This window comes from Micromys minutus (genome assembly GCF_963924665.1).
Source record: "Micromys minutus genome assembly, chromosome: 12".
Taxonomy (NCBI): domain Eukaryota; kingdom Metazoa; phylum Chordata; class Mammalia; order Rodentia; family Muridae; genus Micromys; species Micromys minutus.
Genome location: NC_137981.1, coordinates 32,463,954 through 32,482,886, shown reverse-complemented (window position 1 = coordinate 32,482,886; position 18,933 = coordinate 32,463,954). Strand labels below are relative to the sequence as shown.

At 45.8% G+C, this 18,933-nt stretch overlaps 1 pseudogene across 1 annotated transcript; it reads right to left on the bottom strand.

Annotated features, from left to right (window-relative positions):
- Positions 1–245: 245 nt before the first annotated feature.
- Positions 246–3,403, bottom strand: LOC308428317 (peptidyl-prolyl cis-trans isomerase A-like; annotated as a pseudogene). Its single transcript has 3 exons — positions 2,900–3,403; positions 1,968–2,040; positions 246–286 (listed from the first exon to the last, which is right to left on the bottom strand). The product of its transcript is annotated as a peptidyl-prolyl cis-trans isomerase A-like (transcript).
- Positions 3,404–18,933: the final 15,530 nt, after the last annotated feature.

Below are 18,933 nucleotides of genomic sequence, written 5' to 3'. Positions count from 1 at the left end.
GTCCCAGTGAGGGCACAACAACATGGGGGGTGGGGGGAGTATATGCTGGTGAGCAAGAAAACTCGTCAGTTTTCTGTCTTGGGCTTTGGGAAGCGCATGAGTCCTCAGACATCATGGAAGAACTACCTGTTGATACCACAGTTCTTCAGGCAGATCACACCCCAACGCATAGGATTTTCTCTCTCTAGGACAATACTGCAGCTGACAGACTCTGTGACACACATATGTGTTGTGGAAGATAATTTCTACCGAGATGATGACAGTCCCCCGTTCTTCATGTTCTTCACTTCCATAAGGAAAAGGGACAGGGAATCTTAGTCCCACACCTGGAGTGAAGTGACCCGTCCTTAGAAAGGATTTGTAGAGAATATGTCAGAGTCATCTTTCACTTGTTTGGGGAGAAGATACTGCCCCTAGATTTCTAAGGCCTCGAATAAACGCACACAGGCATATGTTGACTGTAGGAATCACATAGTAGCAAACATTACAGGACCAGCCTGCTATAGAATTTATTCTAGCCAAGGCTGTATTTCACCAGCAGAGGGCAGTAATTCATCATGAAACATCCCCCAGCGTCTCAAAAACATGCGCTAGGAAGTGGCAATTCTGACTGCTGAGGCTAGAAGTCTTTTAGCTGGCAAACTTCGGATGACATTCTGATGCTCAAGAGCTATGTTAAGTATTGCTGGATCATGTGAACATTAGCTGAAAGGCATGTATACAGAAGACAGCATTCCAAAATTATCCAGGACAAAGATGTCTGCTCCAGCTCCTTGCTTATGAGATTGAGCTGAGTGTAAATGAGAGATAGATGGGAAAGTCTTGTGCATCGTGTGATATCACCTGCGGACAGCGTGGCCCAAACTTAGAGCCAGTGCTGTGCCTGCATCTGATGAGGTTCAGGCATGACCCTCAGGTAAACAATCGAGGCCAGTGATAAATAGGAGTTTTCAGCTTGATTAGCACTTACTGGATTTTGGGGGAAAACAGAACCCAAGGGCTCTACAAATTATCCGCCATGTAGCCCTGAATCCCAGCAGAGAGAATCATAATACACGACGAGGTTTATTTAAACCCCAAAGGTGACTTCAAATGGTGTGAATTTGGGGTCACGAAGTCTGCAAAATAAATGTGTTTGATAAAGAGGGGACCTGATGTTATCTTAGTAGGTGTGTGCTCCTAAAACATGGAGAATGAGTTGCTGTGAAGACATCTTGATGCCCACACATATCCGATCAATGTGTAACTTGCTCTCTGTTGTGTGTGACAGAGCAGAATTTATCCAGGGTCCGAGGTGTAGCTTCCATGATCGAGTTAAACCCAGTGCCACAGAGAGGATTCAGGATTTATACTTCTCCCTGGATAAAACCCTTGGTTTACAGAAGGATGGTGACATTTCAGAGTCCTAGAGCGATGACTTTGAAAACAGAAACCATGAGTCCCACTGGGAAAGAGCATTTCAGATACTTCTGCTGCCTCACCATGGACCCCATCTGGCTGCAGTTTTTCAGGTCTCATGGTGGTAGATTAGGACCTGGTGATTATTGGTACAGAACTGTAGGCACAGTACGAGTGTCTATAATTCTTCAAGCTGAGAACCTAAGAACCGTCACTATCAACAGCCTAAGTTAAAAGCAGAGCTGTGAGCCGCCCAAGTGTTAAGTGCTTTAGGCTCAGAAGTGAGTCAGAGCTGAGGAAATAACACACTATGTACAGACCTGCCTGACTGTGTGCAGGGTGAGATAGAAGAGTGAACCACACTGTGCAGTTCAGGGACAAGGCACCAGGGAGAGTTTGGCTGCTAGAAATCATATCCAACAAAAGTACAGTGCATATCAAGAAGATGAGCTTTTATATATCCATCCCTTGGGAATGGAACAATTTCCATCTGGCATTTCCTTGGCTCAGGTAGATGTGGGAGATTCTTCCCCACAGAGACTGGGATTCTCCTCTTGCTGAGGATGCACCGGGGAGGGCTTCAGAGAAGTGCTGAGGTACATCAGAGCTGCTGGCATCCAGGACGGTGTATTTGCACTGGTCCTGATGGAACACAAAGGACACTTTAGTGTAGACTAAAGTAAATTCAAAAGACTTTGAACAAAAACCTGTAACATTTCATCCTTGACCTTGGGACAGCTACCAAGCTCCAAAGAGGCATGGCCACACTTGTCTTGATAGGAATGTTACCATCTGTGACTCCTGCCTACCCTGTGCCCAAGGCCAGCTTCAGGGTGTAAGTTGGTGTCTAAGTCTGCAGGGAGAAAATAATGCTTAATTTTTGGTTGGTTTGTGGTTTTGTTTTCATAGTTTTGTTATTTTGTCTTTGTTACTGTTTTTGATATTCTGCAGAGGTGTATTCACTGTTTATATTGATTGCCTTCTTAAAGCCCTTCTTGAGAAAATGACTAGTTTTCATGAATAAAAAAAGTAATTTTTAACTCTTCACTCTTAAGACCAGCTATTTTTTAAGTTAGGTATGGTGTTACAATCCTGTAACCCCAGAACTCACAGGCAGAGATGAATCTTCACAAGTTCCAGGCAACCTGGGTTACAGAGTGAGTTCCCAGCCAGAGATCTTAGGGCTACACAGGGTCATGGTATACTGGGGGTGGGTAGCATGGCTAGCTGCATCAATGCACACCTTATGATGAAGGGCCATACTGTATGCACGCTGTCCTATATTTAGCTACCCCTAAAATTTGGTCCTCTTTTTCTCAATTCTTAGTTTTTATTCATAATCATAAACTTAACTTTGCAATCCAGCTAGATTTGAAGGGGAATGAGGAAAATATGAAACCCAAAGAACTTCAGTGAGAGCAGAGATTACAGGATATTGTGAGCAGATGGGGTGGGAGTGCTCTCCTGAGCTACAGAAGGAATGGTTTGATGGGTAAAATGCCTGAAAGTCAAAAGAAAGTTGTCCACAGTCAGAAATGGTGATCTTCTTGCTGGTCTTGCTATTCCTGGACCCAAAACGCTCCATGGCTTCCACAATGTTCATGCCTTCTTTCACCTTCCCAAAGACCATATGCAGCAATCAAGCTGCTCAGTCTCAGCAGTGCAGAAAAAAACTGGGGGACCATTTGTGTTGGTCCAGCATTTTCCATGGACAAGATGCCAGGACCTGTGTGCTTCAGGATGAAGTTCTCATCCTCAAATTTCTCTTGGTAGATGGACCTGCCAACAGTGCCATTATGGCGTATGATGTCACCAGCCTGGTACATGATCTTGGAATCGTTCTGTGAAAGGAGGAACCCTTATAGTCACATCATTTCTCTCCAGTGCTCAGAGCACAAAAGTTCTCTGCTGTCTTTGGAACTTTGTCTGCAAACACCTCAAAGGAGACACAGCCCAAAGGCTCACCATTGGTCATAATGTCAAAGAACATGGTGGACTTGACCATGTCTGCAGGAAGAGGTGAAAAGCAACAGCAGCATCTGCAAAGCCAGTACTCTTTATAAGTACTTTCTTGAAGTGGTCCTGTGAACAAAATTATTGATAACTATACCTGTATTGTTCTATAGTCTCTCAGGAAATGAAAACATTCACTGAGTATAAAAGACATCGGGAAGCCCAGAGCTATGAGCCTCTGGTTCTCTTGCAATATAGCATCAGTGATAACCACACAACAGGGATAATTATTTTCCAAAATTTGTTGGGAAATAGTTCTTTGGGGGTGAGCTCAAATCTTCTTTGTCAGCAGTTCAGTCCTGTAGCAAACACCAAATACAAACCAGCGGCTCCAGTTCAGTCCTGTCAGCAGGCAGACACCACACATGAACCAGCAGCTGTAGCTCAATCCTGAACAAACTGGCCTGAGGCGAGGTTGCAGAAGCCGGAAGCTACTGCAGGAAACTCTCAAGCAGTTCTTTGGTGTGTTTCTCTCCTTGGCAGTGTTACCACAAGGTAAACCAATCTATGCTTATTAGTGAAGAATAGTGAGAGGCAGAGCAAACCAAACCAATGTTCCATCCCACTGCCATATTTATACTCCTTTGTCACGCATCCTTTCACATGTCTGCTTATAGCAAAACATCTTTTCACCTGTATCTGCTTCAGGAAAACATCCTTTCACGCAAGACGTCCTTTACCTGTGTGCTCCAGCAAACCATCATTTGACATAACTGACTTTCCAAACAAACCAGAAGTCTCCACTTGTTGGAAGCCGTTTGTGCCGCACCCAAAGATGGCGCTGGCTTCCTGCCGATGATTCAGCAAACAGAGCTGTTGTCCAGCCTGAGGGATGTAGTGCGCATGTACCATGCACGTCACAGCCCGCTCTCGGGGCATGCTAATGAGGTACTGGAGGGCACACCAATCAGGTAGTGACACGAGTCTCCTGGGCATATATAAGCAGTGCACTTTTCTTCCTCAGGGTCCCCTGCTCAAGAGAACTGTCAAATAAACATTGCTTGAAGAAGAATCCTGTTGCTGCGCGACATTCTTGCTGGCGAGACATCGGGCGTGCAACATCCACTTAAGACCCCAGATCCAAAGAGCTCCTGACAATGGGCAGTCATACTTAGAAACCTGAGAAGCCATTGAATAATCCTTACCTGTCTTCTGCTAGCCACTCAAAGACTTTTTTTTCTGATTACTCTTTGAAATGTCAATGATGGCCCGTTTGGGTAAACATCTACATCTTCACATTGCTTCCTTCAATTTTGCTGGTGTCTGCCTGAGCCTAGGAATACTAGCATGGTGTGTTCTTTGGCTCTGGGTAGTGTGGTAGACTGCTCACACCTCAGAGGAATATTGATGACAGCATAAGACAGTGTAGCTGACCTGCAGCAGCTGTGCATCATTAAGGCCATCTAAAGTAGGCTCTAAGCTCCAGAGAGGCTTCAACAAGCCGCAGGGAGACTGTAGAAACAAAGTTTTTAAGGGCTCTGAGACTTTTCCAAAACACCCATTTTTGAGGAGAGAATTTACTGGCTGACAGCCACAAGCTCTCATAGAAAAGTCCAAACATACATCACCATCAGCCTAAACCCCTCAGTTTTTAAAAATATAAAATCAAAGTTTTAGTGGACAGGTCAGAATGACCAGACTATGTTGACCAAGCTGAGTTAAGACAAAACAAATATAACTGCTTTCATAATAACTCCCCTGCCCCTCCCTGTACTGCATTGCAAATTGTCAACAACCTTACTGCCAAAGTTTCTCCCCTCTTCCTCTCCCCTTTCTGATCAAAGAGTTTAAAATTATACTGTTGCTTTGCTGACCAACTGTAATACAGTAGTTCACCTCCCTCACAAAAAGGTATAAAAGATATATGCTTTTTGAGTTCAGGGTTGACTCTCCCAGTGAGGCTGAGCAACCCCATGTGAGTCTGATCAAATAAACCTCTTGCCATTGCATTGATCTGTCATCAAGTTGTGTTCTGTGGGGTGGTGAGCCTAGGCTGAGACTTTGGGGGGGGGTCTAACAATAGCAAGTTCCAGGATATGAGAGCCACAGAGTCCCTGTCTCATAAAGACAAATGAAGTAAGCAGTCAACCACACAAAATGTTTTTCTTCTGTGCTGACAGGGTCTCATTCTCCAGCCCAAACTAGCTCTTTAAGTCCCAACTTTTAACTGTGCATTTGGTCTCCAGAATGACATGTCCCAGTGTTTTTTGCAATGACTTAGGTCAGCAATATTAAACCCAGACTTTGAAGATGGAAGAAGTCCTGATAGCCAAGTGTGGCTTGCAGCTTTAGCCACAGAATACTTGGGAGACTGAGGCAGGGGGAACTTGAGTTTGAGATAGGTATAAACTATATAATTAGATTCTTTCTTCTCAATAAACAAAGGAATCAAAAATGGAAGACGGGAAAGATGGAAGACAAAGAAGTGAAAGGAGAGATGTGGGGGGAGGGGACTGAGCCACAGCAACCACTACTAAGATTTTCCCATGGTGCAACACAACTTCAACTTTTCCAGGCCCACAATTTCCAAAGAAGCCGGAGAAGGCGTTGTGCATAATTCACAGCAAATCTGGGCGAGTTAGGAGACTGAGATCCAGGGTCCGAGAAGGAAACGGACACCGACACAAAGTGAAAAGGCACGAGTGATCTAAACGGGGTGGCAGGGATCAAAACTTAGGGGATCTGCCCCTGGCCTAGATTCCCTTCTTGCTGATTGCAACCTCAGGTGCCAGAGGGCTAATAAATGGTGAGGTGCTTAGAAAAGTGGATGATCCACAGCCTTCCAAGGTGTCCTCAACATCTGCCCAGCCATCACACATGAAGACCCCTGAGAACTCTGCATCAGTAACAACCACATCAGGGAAGGCAAGAGTTTTGGTTGGGTGTTATTGATCCCAGATACCCTGAGGACAGACAGGAACAGACTACTGAATTCAGGTAGAGGCATTTATCCCTCCCCTGACTGGCTAAGAGAAAAGTGTCACCCTTACCATATAGGTAGAACAATGGCCTTAACCATATATGTGGTGTACATGTATATGTGTATGTGTATATGTACACATATTTATATATACACATATTTATATATACCTCTACAGGTATATATATTTCTATTTACACACATGTGTCTATACATATAGACATATATGTATATATATTTGTGTGTGTGCACATGTGCATGCTTATCTCATATATGTGTGGGCTAGAGCGCAATTTGCAGGAGTGCCATATCTCTTCCTACCACTTCTGTCCTGGGAATCAAATAAAATCAGATTATCAAGCCTGGCAGCCAGTACCTAATTTACTGAGCCCCATCATCTACTTCTGGTTTGAATTTCTAAGCATGTACTTTTCCTTTTGTGTTTAGGTTTTGTGTGTATATGTGACATATTTGTTCATTGGTTCTGGAGTTTTACCTGTGTTGCAGTTTCTGGTGACCTGCTGTAAGCTCTATTCTATTATACAAACAGCACAAGTTACTTAGCAGTTCTGCTGGTGGGCATTAAATGGTATCTGAACTCATGACTGAATATGCTGCCTTCAGGAACACCCGAGGGCACACAACTCCAGGACATTTTAGAACAGTTCATGGGTCAGGCCATGAGTGTGTTTCATTCTAGGTACATCCAAAAAACATGGTCAGTTCTCAGATCAAAGTAATCAAGAGAAGTAGTAAACAAAGAGATCACACAGGATAGTGGTCAAGCCAAGTAGTAAGCAAGGAGATCACACAAGGCAATAATTAAGCAAAGCAGTAAACAAAGCCCATGGTCACAGTTTCTAATATTTTTACCTGAGCCTGCTTCCTTGACCAATCCCAGTGACAAATGCCAAATTTCTAGAAGTGGCACCAAAAGCTCTAACATTTTGCCATTGTTTTGAAGCGTGAATCTAGGGACCCACAGGATCACATTCTCTGTACATTAACTCTCTAACTTAGATCAGTTACAGAAGTAATTCCATAAAGATCCATTCCAGGGGAGCTTTACAAGAATAAACCACTCATTGGAAGAATACTTCCTGAATACACTCTCGTTGTGCACTGAGCGCACATTGAGTAGTGTCAACCATTCCTTTCCCCTTTTAGCCTTGGACAGACAAGCTCTCCACGTGAGGCATGTGGCCTCTACTGCAGGCTCTGCCCACTCATGCTCTTCTCAAGCTTCTTCCCAACATTGCTTGCCTGGAGCATCCAAAGGGACTCCTTAGCCCCTTCTCCCCCATATATAAAGAGGGTCTTCTCAGTTCTGCTTCTGATCAGATGGGCCTTTTATTGCTTGTTATTCTAGACATGAGAGACAGACCTGCTCCAACCCTGGCAGTAAGTGATGTTGAAGCAGGATCCGGAGCTCATGAATACCTTGCGTGGATGCTTTGCAGTCAATGACAATTCGCATGCACTCCTCATGTACCTGTCCATACAGACATTAGTAGATTTCCCTCTCTTGTCACAGGTGATCTAGTACAGGTAATACAGTACAAACCTCTAGAGGGACAGATGTCAAGAGCAGGGACTGGAGAGATGGCTCATCTATTAACAGAGTGTATTACTCTCCCAGGGCATAGAAGGAGCAGCTAACAATCCTCTGTAGCTCCAGTTCCAGGCAGAATCCATCCCCTTCCTCTGTCCTCTGTGGGAACTACATTGGTGTGGTTCACAGACCCTCAGCATTCAAAACACCCATGCACATTCCTGAATGAAATAAATCTCAAACAAGCAAACAAAAAGACTACATTTCTCCGAGTCTAGGGAGCCATTGTCTCTATGGTACCTCTATAGCCACATAGGTGTCCTGAGTCACAGTTCAGGAGAGATGGGCATGACTTTGATTGGATACCAGGTGAATGTGGACAGCCTGGAAAACTACACAGGTCTCTAGGGAGCCTGTGCAGGACCACACTGGAAGCTCTGCTCTACCTACAGCGCAGATCACTGCACGGGATCAAATCACCAACCCCTAAATCTGCCAGTGCACACCGCAGAGAGCCTCTAATCGGCAGGAAAGCGCTGCAATGCAAATCTACCCATGGGTGGGGACTTATTTCTGAAGGTGATATTCCTGAAGAAATTTATAATGTCAGGAAGAGTCCCTGTCCTCCACAATTAGCCCACTGCTAGATTATCGCTACAGTAGGAAGAGTTGAGTGGAGATCTGAGGAACAAGGTACTCAGCCCATAGCAGAAAGTTTTAAAGGGAGGAAGGGGTATACAACCCTAGGCTCAAAATATTGTTTCTTGGACAGACGTTCGTGTTGACTGGAACAGCACAATACTCTGAGGTGTTCTGTCCATGGATGGGGCTGAGAGCCATGCAGACTCCCAGAAAACCAAGGACAGAGATCCAGGAAGGGAGAACTCTCCGGCACCATTCACAGAAAACAGGCCTGAGGAGCTGCTCTTCAGAGAGCTTCTTTGTCTCCTCACAGGGCTGTTGCACCACCATCTGCTTCCTCCGAAGATCTGAGAACCGTCTCAGTGTCTTCACTGCTTCCTTCCGCTGAGTCCACTCACTCAGGAGCTGGGTGTGGACGATGCTGAACCACAGTGAGAAACAATGAAGCCCAGCCAGCCTCTATCTGCTCCCCAACTCCAACCAGCATCATCCCTGCAAAGCCCCTTGTCCACAGACAGCCTCAGACCAGAGTCCACAGTAACTATGCCAGCATCACCTAGAGGCAGGCCAAATCCAGAGAGCAGCCAAATCCCAGAAAGACTCAAAGGACTCCTGAAAACCCTGACACCAAAAGGGATCCATGTACCTCTCAGAACAGGGAGTGACCTGACCTATGCTTATCCGGCCATGGTATTGGAAAACATAAGCAGGGAGAGGATAGGAGACCCAACAAGAATACAATCCATCTACATGTCTCATGGAAACCAGCTGTAAAAATCTCCAGCCAGAGCCCTAGACACCCAGGGCTGATTGATAGCCTCCCCCCACTTCATGGCACAAACATTTTTTCTATCTAGATGCTCCCCAGATTATAGTACTATGCTTGGAGGGGCTGACAGACTCTTCACACTTAGCAAAACTGAGTCCAAGAGGCACAAGTTGAAGAGCCACAGGCAATCTGGTTGCTAAGACAGACAGGAGAGAACCAGAGCCTCCATTTTGGTTTGAAGACAAGAAGGGCAGAAGCAGCCCCTGCCAAGTGCTGGGGTCCCAGGCAAGTCAGTCTCTCACCAGCAGGAGACAGTATGAAGAACCAGATCAGAGAAGAGCAGTTGTGAACTTTCAATCATACACTGACATGGACCAAATGAAGCCAGTTGCTCCTGCTATTCCCAAAACAACCAGGACCCCAAGCACCTGCTGGTTAAGTATGAGGACTCATCATAATCTCACAGGACCTAGCATCCCCACAAGCTAATGCCAGCCAAGGCATCTTGAAATGCATGTTGAGAACTCACACTTACCGTCCTTATCCCCAGACTGTGACTGAGGATACAAGGCTCTTCTTTCCATTTGGAGGCAGGAAAACAGCCTGTGTCCCCAAATCACTCCTAATCAGGCTTCAAGTTCTGCCTCTCAGACACACTCAGGAAAATTAGCTTGGGCATGAGGACACCCTGGAGGTTCAGCCTCCGGTCCCTGAGGACAGCTGGGCTTGACTAGGTGGAGACAACATAGCTGAGAGTGAGCTGGGAAGAATGACTCCCTGCTGTTCACATCCTTGTTTGTAGAATGGGCCAAAGCAGCTCATCCCTCTCACAGGTCACCTTCTGTAGCTGAACAATCAGTTTCTTCCCCTTCTTCATGTGTTGCTCCTGCTGAGTGAGGAGCCCCGGATGAGGCCTCCTGAGGAGTCCCTGCAGGTAGGTAAACACAAGAGAACTTGCAAAGTTGAATCGCACATGGCCAGAAGAAACCAGGCAGAGTCCCAAGAGGAAGTCTGAAGGAGAAAAATGCTGAGCCCAGTGATGCCAGGAAAGGAGGGAAACTCAGGCTGGGGCCCCTAAGACATGTCCCTGTCCCCAACCACCATGGATATACATGTGCCTTACTCCCCACCGTAGTCCCCTTATCCACGGAGAGCAGAAGCTGGCCCAGTCAGGAAGATTTAGTGGACAATGTCAGGTCATATCTAATGTGATGGAGGTAAGTCCTAATGTCCCTCTTTTTTACCAACACCAACCTCTGAAATGTATGTCTGTATATCTGAGCCATTTGGACATCCAAACCCTAACTTTAGAGTGACACAGTCTAACTTTCTCTGTGCCTTCTTCTGGACTTCTTTGCTACTCAGAATGAAATTAAGGAGCAACCAGAACAGCAGCTGCATCTTTGTCATTTCCTGACTCTGCCAAATAATCTAGCAGCAATTCTTGACCTGAGTCTGCCCTTTAGGAACCCAGAGAAGCAGGATAGGCCATTCCCTTCCCAGAGTCTCTCAGCTGCTGAGTCCCTCTACAGGAAGACATAGCTCCAGCTCTACCTCCCTCAATCTTCCCCTGCCTTCTCTCTTTTCTTCCCTTCTTCCCAGCACTCACTGTGCCTTTTCCAGAGGCAAATATTTCTTCCTGGTGTATATTGAGATTGAAGGACAGCTTCCTTTGGACTGTCAGCCTTGCCAACAAGTTTATGGGTAAAACCAATAGGCACTGACTGAATGCTTAAGGCAGTTGCTGTTGCCACAACACAGGTGACATCACAGAGAATTCCAAGGAATCTCCCAGATACAATAGAATGTCCACCAGAACACACCTCCCTAAATAACTCACCAGACCTAAGATGTCCTTTCCATATGTGGCATATCATTGCTATTTACCCAGAGCTACACAAAAGCCAAATTCCTTGACCAAGAGCCACCTGTGTACAATGCACATTCCCTTACGGTAGGTAAGAGGTTGAATCAGCCAGAACCACGCTGACTCCACAGCTGGCTGCAAAGTGCAGTTTAGGAGACCAGGCCTAAGTTTCTGTTTCCTAGAAATGGAAAAGTCCAAAACAAGTCAAGTCCAGGAAAAGCTATCCCTGACAGGCTGTCAATCAAGAAGCTGTCCCATCACCTAGCCTGAGCCAACCTCAAGGGCAACAAATCAGGAGCAGTAGAAGCTGCCCCACCTCCTAGCTAGAGCCAAATATAATCAGCAAACGTGGCCCAAATCTCACAGAGCCTTGACAAATCACAAAGGTACCCATATACCTCGAGATAGAGTGACCCAATCAAGGGGGAAAAGGTAAAAGTCACCACTCCTCTCCTAACAGGCTTTAAAGTCCACACCTGTCTTCCATTCTGATGTATGGTGGACCCCTGCATGCAGGTTCTCTGCAGAATAAACACTCTTTGCTGTTGCATACTGTTTGAGCCTGGGATGTCATTCTTTCTGAATCACAGAGCCTTACAAGGAAAGGAGACACAGCCAGCTTTATATACAATAGCCACTTACCCCAACCTGCAGGACAGTCAACGGGAACTCGGGACCACCTAAGAGAGAATGGAAGACAAGAGGTTCGAAGAAGGGCAGAAAGACAGGTGGTCTGATCAAGCTGACTTTTTTTCCACAAGCTAGTTTTATACAGGTAGAAAAAGGAAGTAAGGCATGGGAAAGTAAAGCATGGGACTAAGAGAACTTTCCAGCTAAAGGATTTTTCTTCCTTTGTGGAGAATTACATGGAGAGGGGTACAACCCAGGTGCAGGAGGGAATGTTCTGCCAAGCAGGATTTATTGTCTGGGAGATCGTTTTACTCAGCTAGCTACCTGACCAAAGTGAGATCACCTAATTTCTGGGAAAAGGCATTTACTGTGGGAAATAGAAACCTAGGCTGAGCTCTATGTAAAATGGCATTACTCAGGCTAAGGGAATTTCTTAATTCTGTCAGCTCCCGGCATCCACTGAAACTCGAGAGGAGAGATTATTAAGGTATCTTTCCCCATAGCATTACCAGCACCCCACTTCACCCTTTTCAACATACTGATAGCCCTGGAGAGAAGACTGGGGTCACGTTAAGCCTTGATTACCAATACTCCACAGAGCTAATATACTCCATCCTATATGTGTCTCCTGTGCCCTTCCTGAACCCTATACTCTACGAGGGGTGGTTGAAGATGTTGAAATCGCAATCCATAAAGGAGAATGTGAACCTGGTTTGGAAAGATCTTTAGGGACAGGAAGAGCCGACTTTAATCTGGGCCACACCTTGTGCTGGCAGCTTCCATAAAGGGCACTTTTCAAAGAAGAAAGCTCTCTTTCCTTGCCTGCTTGCCACTGTGTTCCTTAATTTCTTCACTACTATTAGAGCCATCTTCCTCAATGTTCTGAATTACAGACAAGTACTGAAGACCAGATGAGACATCCAGCCGCTTCGGAACCTGAACTACAATAGATTCTTGGATCTTCCTTCCATAGGCAACCGTTGTTTGACCTTACAGTCTGTTATCCGTTCTAATATGTTCTGATCATTGGTTTTGAGCCTAGTCTTCAGAGGCTGAGCCATCTTGCCAACCCAAAAATATGTATGTAGTCTAAGCTAGACTTGAGTTCATTGTCATATATTTTATTTAAATACTTATGGATACATGTGTGTGTGTGTGTGTGTGTGTGTGTTTGTGTGTGTGTGTGCGCGCGCTTGTATGCATGTGTGAATTAAAACCTTCACTAAGACAAGGTAAAACATGAGGTGAATCTAGCTACCTTAAGCATATTTAAATACAGTGAGGTAATATTAAAGGCTTATGTTTTAGCTTATTTGGGTTTGTAAGAAAATCAAAGATGTTCCTCCCAGGTCTCTATCTTTCCCACAGAGATAAACACAATCACATTTCTTTCACGTCCTTGCTTTCCAATACATTCATTATCATGGGTTTTTAAACTCTTTCAAGAAGGCCATCTATTGGGAAGAACATTCTGGCACTGACCCATCCAGGATTTACAGCTTGCTTGCACAGGTTCTCACAGGAGTTTAGTAGAAAGGTGTCCCCAAACAGGCATAAAAATTGAAATAGCAAGTGTGGGTGGGACACAGTTCTCAGGCAGAGGAAAGATGTTCCAGCCAGTATAGTAACTATGTGAGAACACACACAAGCATGCATACATGCACAGAAACAATATGGATAAAAAAGAATAGAATAGTGAATAGAGAAGGCAAAGTGTAGAGGATGCCTGCAAAAATCAGAACTGAGGGAGGCTTGCAAACAGTTGTATCCTGGTGCTTTGAGGGAACATGCCAATGTGAATGATAAATTGTGAGACAACACAACTCTGTGCTGAGCCCCAGCTGAAAATCAAAGAATCGATTGAATGTGATTGCTGCTCAACTCTTTGACCTGTCACAGAAGACTTCAGGTGTCTTCCACAGACACTGAGAGGCAGCAGCTGAGGGATAGCTCCTTCTCCACACATCACTTCTTCACAGTCCAGCCCGAGCACAGTGAGGTATGATCAGGAGTGACCTGACAGGTGAGACCTACCCTGGCTGTTTCTGAAAACTCAAGCTGCAGAGGTCAACTTTAATATAGGTTTGTAGAGAGGTGGCTACTGGTTTCCTTTGTCTCCCTCAGCTCATGCTTCAAGAGACTCAAGTCCACAGCCTCTTCAGGCATATTCACAGCTGCACAGGATGCAACTTGGCTTCAAAACACTGAAGAATGTTTTCAGAAGCTGGAAGTAAAATAGCAAAGTCCACATGTGATCACATGCTGTAGATGCCCAAATTCCTGTCTAGGTCACACTGCACACAGCTGTGGACAGAGAAGCCATGAAGGGGTACAACATGGTTACTAGACTCAGAGTCACCCCCCTTACAGTCCAGAACACCCAGAACTAGCATCTAAGAGCAGATCTTTGTGCTGGTCCGCTGGCTCACACAGTGTTTGCTGCACTGGGGAACTGCCTGCCACCCATACCTCCTGAGTAAGAACTACAATGATCAGAGTAGTTCTGCGGTAAAGCCTTAGATTCCAAGTCTTGGACAGAACACTTTACTTGTCCTGATGGCAACTACTCCTGAAGGAATCTACTGGGGATGAAGTACAGTGATTTCCTGTCCTTAGCTGTTGCCATGTCACTAGTCTGTCTCTTTTTCTTCAAGCTTCTTTCCCAAACATCAAGAGTAAAAGCCAGGAGCTCTCAGCAAACAGCTGTGCCCTTCTGTTGTTATTAGGGTGTTACTGCTGTGAAAAGACACCATGACCAAGGCAACTCTTAAAAAGAACATTTAATTGTGGCTGGCTTACAGGCAGCTAGGAAGAGAGTTTTGATGCCCAAGAAAGCCCACAGTGGCACATCTACTCTAACAAGGCCACACCTACTCCATCAGTGTCACACCTCCAAATGGTACCACTCCCTAGGTTAGTTATACTCAAACCACCACACCTTCCCAGGATCACTTATTTCTCACTGTTTTACCATGAATCTAACGGACAGCATCCTCCTGCTCCTCACTGGTGTTTCTTGCTCTCTGTTCTTGCTTCTAAGCGACCTGCTCAGTGTTGCTAACATGTCCATGGCACTGAACAAATATACCAAGAGCAGTTGACACCACTACACTGTGACATCACAGATTACGACAGGGCTCCATAGGATACAATAGAATCATCAGGAGTTCACATTACAGGGTGCTTTGGCAGTAATGGTTGCGGTAGGTTTTCTTGGTTCTACAGCTTCTGGTTTCAAATGTAAAATAACAACAAACACTGAACAGCCTCTCAAACTGAATAAAGAACTAACAGCAATGTATTTCCATGACTACATCAGTGGAGAGTTCAGCATAAAGGAGCAATGGGAAACCAGGATGGTGTCCTGGCCTCTGTGGGTCTAGACCTGTCTTGTCTCACAGGTAGGTGTGGGCATGTAATGACAAAAAGCAGCAGCACTCCTCCCCCTACCCCACACTGTCTCCTGTCTTTGGCGGAAGTAGATAATTAATGTCCCATAAGTGGTAAGAACCCTACCCCCTGCCCCTTTCCCCATCCTTAAGCTATGGAAAAGAGACAACCAAGCGTTCCCAGCAGATGGAAAGAGACACAACAGCTGTGTCCAGCTTGCAACAACAGGAAAGAATGCACTGGTCACTGATAATGGGATGAGTTAGTCCTTCCCAGGTTAAAGAAGTTCTTCCCAAACTGATGGTCCCTCCTTGCAGTCCGAACAAATGTTATTATTTTGAAGAATAGCATTCCTTTACCCCTTGACCCAATCCTGTAGCACCAAGGCTGGAAAACTCCAGTTGTGCACTTTCCCTTTATAAACCCTGAGCCCCAGACCCAAGTGTCAAATTCCTAACCTATTTGCAGGGAGGGCTGTGTTCAGTGTTCTAACAAATAAAAAGACTCTTGTGTACTTACATCAGAGTCGTGGCCCCTGGTGGTGTCCTGGGGTTCTGAATTGGGCATAACAGGCATAACATAGCATCCTCTGTAGAAACTGAGTGAGGTGGAATGTCTGATGAGGAGCCTGAGCAGCACTGTTGAGGCTGCAGGAAATCACAGACTTCAAGTTCCCCATTCCCCTGCTGAGCTCCTTGAATCCAAGGAGGCCATGGGTCTTGTCTGACCATGAAATCAGCCAGGTCCTGCAGGCATCATTCTAAGGGACAAAGACTCATGCCACTCAGCACCAGACAGGAGAGGAGGACAAGGTCAGGAATGCTGTCTTCCTGCAGTAAACTATGTGACAAAGGCCATACATTTGTGTCTGGTTTGTGTGTGGAAACCAGGGTCCTCTTGGGTAGTGGGACCTTGATGGCCTTTGGCAACATCTTGAGAAGCTCAATTTCTATCTTCCCTAGGATTCCCATGATAATGACCTGGGACATACCTGGAACCAACCAGACCTAGGTCAAAGAGCTGGATTCACAGAGGGGAGGGGAGGGAACACTACTGATTCAGGATTGCAGCCTTGAGACCTGAGACCCTGTGTCTACCATGTGTCACCTGGATGAATTTCTTTCACTTTCCTTCCATGCAGACTAAGTTGATGGCTAAAGAGCCATGTTTCTGGAAGGGCAATGTCTGTATCAGCTCAGCTGGTCACTGAAGGCAAGTTCGGCACAGTTCTCTCCCACAGGGGTCAAAAGCAGAGACAGAGTCTGTCTTTGAGAAACTGCTTAGGCAGCAGGAATCCTGCCTGTAATCAGAAAGAACCTTTCTTAGCTTAGTGCCTAGAAGAAGAAAAAACACCCAGGTTAGAAGTGTAGGGTCAGGGCTACTAATATACCCATATTAGGACCCTCAGAGGCAGGCTTCTACCCCTTAAAAGAGATGTGTGCAGATCCCCTCTCCTGACTTCTGTCCAACTCTTAGGCAAATCTAAGTATTGATTGTGCTAGGGCTTTGAATGTCCAGGAAGTGAACAAAAGATCACTACATTCTAAGTAAGAAACATAGACATCAATAGACCCAGAGAGGCAAAGACCAAACTAATTCCCATGTTCATTGAGAGCTCATATTGGCCTCATGTGCTTCAGGCTTATATCCTGCAGACATTTCCAAGTTGAGTGGGAGGAAAAAGGTGTGCCAAGGCTGTAAAGGTGTCTGAAGTGTGGGGAACTGGCTGCTATAGAGCTTGAGCAAGGACTGGGTGTCCTGTCTCCAAGGTAAGTGTTGGTCTCTCTACTGACTGGTTTGTGTGTCAACTTGACAGGAGCTGGAGTCATAAGAGAGAAAGGGCCTCCCTTGAGGAAATACCTCCATGAGATCCAGTTATAAGGCATTTTCTCATTTAGTAATCAAGGCCGGGAGGGCCCAGTTCATTGTGGGTGGCATCATTCCTGGTCTGGCTGGTAGTCCTGTGTTCTATAAGAAAGCAAGCTGAGTAAGTCAAGGAAAGCAAGCCAGTAAGCAGCATTCCTCCACGGCTTCTTCATCCACTCCTACCTCCATGTTTCTACCCTATGTGAGTTTCTGTCCTGACTTCCTTCAGTGATGAACAGCAATATGGAAGTGTAAGCTGGATAAACCCTTTCCAACACAACTTGCTTCTTGGTCATGAAGCTTGTGCAGGAATAGAAATTCTGACTAAGACAGTCTCAGTCCTAGACCAACAGATCTGCTGTGGCTTGTGTCAGGGCTTCTCCCATGCTAAGCCTCCTCACCCTAGTTTCTGCTCACCTTCCTTTAACTTCACCTGGATGTAATTTGCAGGTTTTGTTGTGGTAGTGGTAGAGGTTGTGTTGTCAAGACAGGGTCCCACTCTGTAGCCTTGGGTGTCCTGGCACTTGCTGTGTAGAACAACCTTAAATGCACAGAGATCTGCCTGCCTCTGCCTCCCGAGTGCTGGGATTAAAGGTGTGCACTGTAAATCAGGCTTTCCTCCATCTCTTTATCTCTCCATTGCACATGTGTTCCCACATTTTCTTGGTACCCCTAACCTTCTTTTAAGTATCTTACCATGTGGCAGGACAATAGGCCACCCTGCTGTCACCTGGTGGCTTCTCTTGTCAACCTTAGTGTTAGTCTATGTAGCCAAGTACAGCTTCCTGGGCTACAGAGGTTCCCATTGACTCTGCATCCACCTTCCTGTTTCGACACAACATGTCTATTTTGAAAATAACAACAGAGAGGGGAGGGCAGGGGGCCTTAGAGCTTTGGAGACAGAAAGATCCATTGGTCCTTTAAGCTATAGGCCTTTGACACTGCAAACCTACAGCATCAGAAGTCTTTCAGCTCAATCAGACCAGAGCAAACAAACCCAGCCAAGCAGGTCTACGTGGTACCACTAAAGGATTTGGTTATCAGTGCAGCCTTGGAGCCTATGAGGCAGTGGGGATACAAAGGTCATGAAGCCTTTCACTTGTATCAAGATTCTGTGCCACAAAGACTTAGAAATCTGGGTGTTAAGAAGAAGAGTGTTTCTCCTTTACTGTGCTCTAGAAGGGAATATAGAAATAGTTTAGGTCCTTCCAGCCAAGGAAGTATCATGTCGGACCTGCACCAGACCCACGCAGACCAGTTCTGTCAGCATCTTATCATGTGAGGGATGGAATCCTGCAGCATCACCCTCTGAGAGGCTGATGGGAGCAGGGACAGACCTTTTCTTCAATGGTACAAACACTGGTAAGGCACCCCTGCTCCTGTAAACAACCCCTCCCTCACCCTGTCGCCCTAATGACAGTCAAACAAGAAAACAGAGAGACATGGTGTCATATGAGAATTACAAGAATGTGGCTCTTGAGTGTTGCTTTCAGGAGTTTCCCAAGCCTGAGGTAGGTTAACTAGCCACAGGTTAGAGGGAGGTGGCAGTTAGTGAGGTCTGCAAGCCCAGCCCCCCTCAGCTGATCCCTACAAAGGATGTTGTAGTCTTCCTCCACAACTAGAAGGCCTTACCACACAGTCAAGGGCTGTGCTGAGGACCCACAGGTGAGTGAACAGAGCTGCCCCAGGCTCCTCCCACAGGACCTGAAGATAGACAGAGAGATCAACTATCCTAACACCCTGTGGTGATAAACAGAGGATCTCACTGAGTCTCAAATAGTTTCTCCAGCATCTTCAGATGGCCCTGTCTTGTTTGTATCTGGAACAACTCAGAAGGAGGTGACAGTTCACCAACAACACCTGCTGCTCTGGGTGTTGAGCTTTAA